Consider the following 6,015-nt stretch of genomic DNA (forward strand, 5'->3'; position numbering starts at 1 on the left):
AGCGGACCAAATTTCAACCCCAAACTAGGTCAAAAGAAAAAAAAATCAATAGTTGCCAGAGAAAATGTGATACAATACATTCCTGATTTTTAACAAATCTAAACAAACCAGGAAAAAGTGCATACCTCCTTCACGTCACAAAAAAACTCGCATCTTACACTGATGTTTAGTATCTTACCGGCCAATAAAACCTCAGGGAAGTGAGGCCACGCGCCACTCCGCAGTGAGGGCTCTGGCTTTAGAGTCGGAGAAGCCAGCTTCGCACTCGGCTCTGTCCCTTGGGCCACCTCCTCTCTCGGCTCTACCTCCTCTTCTGCCCAGGAGCAGTGTCTCTGTCAGCTTGGGCCGCCAGGACAAAATTCCGTAGACCTGCTGCCTTAAGCAGCAGACACTCATTCCTCACAGTTCTGGGGCCGGGACGTCTGAGGCCGGGGTGCCAGTGTGGCCAGACACTGGTGAGGACCGTCTTCCTGGCTGGCAGACGGTGGCCTTCTTGCTGTGTCCTCACATGGTGGGGAGGGGGAGGGGGGACAATGAGAGCTCTCTGGTCTCTTCTTAGAAGGGTATTCACCTCACCGTGCTATTAATTATCTAATTACCCCCCGAGAGCCCCAAATACCACCACACAGGGGGTAGAACGTCAATGTATGAATATTTTTTGGGGGGATGACACAATTTAGTCCATAGCAAGCAAGCAAGGAGAGCAATTAGTACCACTATTATTTTAGGACTTCTAGCCCAATGTAATAAGACAGGAAAAAAAACATTTAAATTTAACGCTACTTAATGTATAAGTTTAATACTATTTATTGACATTACGACAATATGATCCTCAAGTTTATCTGAAAAAAAAAATGAAGTGATAAGAATAATCAAGGCAAAAAATAGTGAAGGGGCACGTTGCACTATGAGATATCATAAAAATAAAAACAGTGTGTCTTGGATGGAGCACTTAGTATGGGTCTTCTGAACAGGGAATGAACAAACGCACGCGTGAGTAATGGCTTCTGAAAGAATCCAGACCTGCAGCCCCACCTGTTTATTTACAAACGTGGACACTGAGACCGAACGATCGACTAGCCTACAGTCCTTAGCTGAGGACAGTTGGGCCCCTCAGGAGATGTTTAGCAATGACTGGGGACGTTTTTCGTTGTTCAAACTGGACAGACGCCTAATGCGTAGAGACCAGAGATGCTGTCAAACAGCCTAGGACGCACACGACAGCCTCTATTTCGAAGAATTATTCGGCCCCAAATGTCGCTGTCTCCCAGGATAAGAAATCCTGGCCTGAGACGATAGGGCAGGAACCATGAATGGGACTGTAGCTACGTCAGACACTGCTATCATCAGCCTCCCCGGCTGCGCTGAGATGTAATCGACATAACATTGCGTAAGTTTACGGCGAACCGCGTGACGATTTCATACGTGTCAATAGCATCTCTTCAGACTCCCCACCCTCCCTGCCCCTAGCAAGCTCCGCTCTACCGTTTTTATGAGTTCCACTCATAAGTGAGATCTTAAAATATTCGTCTTTCTCTTATTTCACGTAGCGTAACGTCCCCAAGGTTCATCCACGTCTTCACAAATGGCGGGACTCCCTTCTTTTTTTTTTTATGGCTTAATAATATCCCGCTGTGTGTATATGTATACGTTTTCTTTCCCCATTAATCTCTTGATGGGCACTTAGGCTGTTCCCATGTTCTTGGCTATTCTCCGTAATCCTGCCGTGAACGTGAGTGCAGCCATCTCGTTGAAATGGTGGCTTTATGTCCTTTGGATATATACCTAGAAGAGGGATTTCTGGGTCACAAGGTAGTTCTAGTTTTCATTCGCGAGGGAGGGACTGCCACACCGTTTCCCATAGTGGCTGTACCCATTGAGATCTCGCCGATAGAGCACAAAGGTTCCCTTTTCTCCACATCCTGGCCAGCATTTGTTATCTTGGGGCTTTTTGATAATAGGTGCTAAGTACTTGAAATGCATAATCTTATGTAATTCACTGACCGAAGAGCTAGATCGCATTATCTTCTAGCGTTACAGATAATGAACCGGAGGCTCAGAGAAGTGAGAACAGGTGCCCAGGGTCATCTGGCTAGAACGTGGTTGAGTCACGCCCAGCGTCCAGCGCTCCAAATGTTCGCGCCAATTTTCTCGCCACTTCCTGATTCTGCCTTCTGACTGTTAAAAATAATTTGCTCCCACTTTTCTCAGTATTAGCAATTGTGATTCCCTGGGAGTTTCTGGGCGACGGGCTCTCTCGGCATCATTCCCGTGGGCTGTCAATAAGAATCCTGAGTAGAAAGAGGGTCCACCCTTTGTCGCTTCAGGCCGGAGCTTCTCTGCCAGCCTCTTGGCGCATCCACTCACCTAGTACTGAATAAGTCACTATACCTGCAACGCCTCCTCTGGCCCCCACACCTCACTGTCCAGTGAAATCGAGACGTCACTTCACCAAGTTGTAGATAAGGATGGAATCTAGACCCTTGGCTGCAACTATTGTTGATCATAACAATACCTACCATTCTTCACGCTAAGTCACACACTTAGCACTTCATTTTTATCTTATCGGACTTTTCAGAGATGGCTGGACACCGGCTCTGAATGAATACTCATTCCTGGGAGTCAGAGTAGGGGCTTTTAGAAGTCAAGTGATCAGCGAAGTCTCCCCAGTTCTGGAACTCAGTCGGGGTAGGCATCTGCCAGAATCCCACATGGATGCTGTGATCCATGGAGGGGAGGCTATTATGGCAGGAAGGGCAAAGTGGAAGCCACCAGGACTGCCTCTATCTATGAAAATAGTACACTGAAGTCGTACCGTATTGCTGGAGGGGCTGCAGAGATTGGTGCCACCGCCGAGGGCTGGAACCACTCAGGGTGGTGCGTCCTGCGCTATCTTCATTAACACCCCTACTCGGTCTGAGAAGGAAGCAGCTGGATCCTGGAGAATGGCGGTAGAGTACTAGACTCACTCAGGTGGTGCTTCCGATTTGCAGCTGCTTCTCCAGCTGTGGTTTCACCTTGGAGCACATCGGCACGTCGCCTGACAGCTGGCGCGCAGCTGCAGAGCTGGCGGAGGCTTTTTTTCTCCCCATCTGTTAGGAAAGAACATCGAACTGGTTTTCTTTCAGGTGGCGAGGCCAGCGGTACATGATCGCTGTCCTACCTCAGGGCTGCATCAACTATGTGGCCCCGTCGTAAGCAGGGACTTTGTCTTTCCCTCGCATAAGACGACGTGCTGGTTCGTTACGTCGATGACGTTCTGCTGACTGTACCTGGCGAACAGGGTGCTCTGGTTTGTATGCCAGAGGGCAGGGAGTAAACCCTACAGAAACGGAGGGGCTTCCCGCTCTGGCGAGAATGGCAGGAGTTAGAATACTCTTTCCAAGGTGAAGGACTCGTTGCTTCCTCTGTCACCTCCTGTCTGTGTGGAAGACACATAGCTTCTAGTGGATCTCTGTGGGTTGGCGAGGCAACGTGTACCCCATCTGGGCACGTTATTCTGATCTATCTATCGAGTGACCTGATAATCTGCTGGTTTTGAGTGGGGCCTGGAACAGAAGGCTGTGCAACGAACAGGCCCGGGCTGCTGTCCGAACTGCCCTGCCACTTGGGCCGCATTGTCCAGCAGAATCGATGGTGCTCAAAGTGTCGGGGGGCCAACAGGGATGCTGTTTGGAAGACCCCCTTCGGTGAATCACAGCGCGACGATCGAAGCCCATTCCTGCCGTCCAATTACTCTCCACTTGAAAGTAGTCGAGAAAAAATTTTGACTCGTGACCGGGCTTTGGTAGAGCTTGAACTCCTGCCCACAGGCAGCCACGTCACCGCCTGCTCTGAGGTACCCACTGTGGACCCTGTGTAATCTGACCCCTAACGCCGTGACATCAGGCACACACAGCAGCACTCTGTCATCAAATGGAAGTGGTATACGTAAGGTCAGGTTCAAGCAAGACCGTAAGGCAAAAGGAAGCTGCATGGGGAAGGGACCCAGATACCCAAGGCCCCCATTCTTTGCTAAATCACCTTCTCCCTATCGAGCTATGTTTATGGTTTTATGGGGAGTTCTCATGAACTCCCAGCTAAGTGAGGAAGAAAAACTTTCATCCTGGTTTATAGATGGTTCTGCATGATACACAGCCCCACCCTGGGACAGTCCTAAAGGCCAGCGCCGAGGGGACGCGCCCCGGTGCACAGAATGCCGATGGTTCCTTTCGTCTAGAAAGAGAGATGGCCAGAGATACAGGTCTATATGGATTTATGGACAATAACTAATGGTTTGGCTAGGTGGTCAGAGAACTGGAAGGAATAGAAATTCAAAAATGCTGACGAGAAGATCTGAAGAAGAAACAAGTGGATAGGCCCCCCCAAACTAGCATAGAGTGTGAAAGTATTTGTGGCCCATGTGGATGGTCACCAAAGTCATCAAAGGGTGAAGGCAGCAGAGGAAGAGTTTACTAACCAGGTATAGAGGATGACCTATGTTGTGGATATCGGACAGCTCTTTCTCAGCCACTCTTGTCTTTAATCCACAGGCTCATGAACAAAGCAGCCATGATGGAAGGGATGGAGGTTGTTGTGTATGGTCTCAGCATCGTTTATTTCTACTCTCCGAGGCCAGTCATCTATGGTTATTGCTGAGTGTAGAGGCCAATGCGGAGTCCTGATACGGTACCATTCTCCAGGAGATCTTCCAGCTACCTGGAGGCACAGTGATTACATTGGACCACTTCCATCAGGAAATAGGGTAGCACTTTGTTCTCGTGGAATAGGTATTTGCTATGGATATGAGTTTGCCTTCCCTGTCCTCAATGCTTCTGCCAAAATGAATATCCATAGATCTACAGAATGCTTCCATCGTTGACACAACGATGATTCTATTGAGCTGGATGTTGAGACTCACCTGGCCACTTGAACTTCTTATGGTGCTGAATCAATGAGCAAAGAAGGGGTTTCTGCACTGGCTGGGGGGATTGATGCTACCAAGGAGAACTTGGGGTGCTACTTCACATCGGGAGTAGGAGGGGTATGTCTGGAATGCAGAGGTCTCACTGTGTTTCTTATTAGTCCCATGTCTTGTGATTAAAATCAATAAAAGACTTTAACAACCCAATTTAGGTAGAACTTCGAATGGCCTAAATTCTTCACAAATAAACACTTGGGCTGCAATGCAGGCAAAGAATCATGACAAGCTGAGATGCTCGCTAAGGGCAAAGGGAATACGAAACGAGTATTGGATGAAGTTACTTACAAATATCGGTTCCAACTATGTCACTGGTTGCAGAAATGATGACTGAAATTATTGTGAGTATTTCTTCCTTATTCTGAACATATTTATACCTATATATACATATGTGCTGAATATTTTGGTTTCCTTCCATTCTCCCGTCTCCTTATCAACTCGCGTTAAGATGCGGTAACAGTGGTTAACTTTCTATCTCAGTGTTTACGTTACAGGATTGAAAAGCAGGAGTGAGTGTGGATCTCGGTCCACCAGCTTGGGAGGCAACAAGGACTGACCTAGGTCTGTCTGTCTGTCTGTCTTCGGGGGTTCCAGCGCTCCTGGTGGATGCAGGTCTTGATCTCCCCCACCTCGCATCCGGCTTACCTTCCCAGTGGCCTGCCTCTTGTTCTGCAGGCTCTGGCAGAGAGATCACACACCAGCCCCCACAACTGTGCAAGGTCAGATCTCCGCAATGGATCCCTTCTCCCTCTGCCCCTCTCTCCGAGTGGTCCAGCTTCTCTGGACCCTGATGGGTATAGCTCCCAAACCATGGCTCTTGACGGCTACATGGTTCAAACCTGCTACTTGAGTGGTCATTACAGGAGACCAGTACAACCGAAGCCCCGTGAGACGGCTTTACTTTCCTTCAATTAGGCAATGTGTCCTGGGCCTCCCTAAGAGCAGGGCCCAGGGCTGCTATGGGGATGACCACACTCGACCCTTGATCTCAAGTCATTTTCAGCTCAGGCCTTGTTGACACTATACTGTTGTCAGAGATTATTGTCAGAATGCAA

The sequence above is a fragment of the Pteropus alecto genome, unplaced genomic scaffold, assembly GCF_000325575.1.
Source record: "Pteropus alecto unplaced genomic scaffold, ASM32557v1 scaffold8, whole genome shotgun sequence".
Classification (NCBI taxonomy): domain Eukaryota; kingdom Metazoa; phylum Chordata; class Mammalia; order Chiroptera; family Pteropodidae; genus Pteropus; species Pteropus alecto.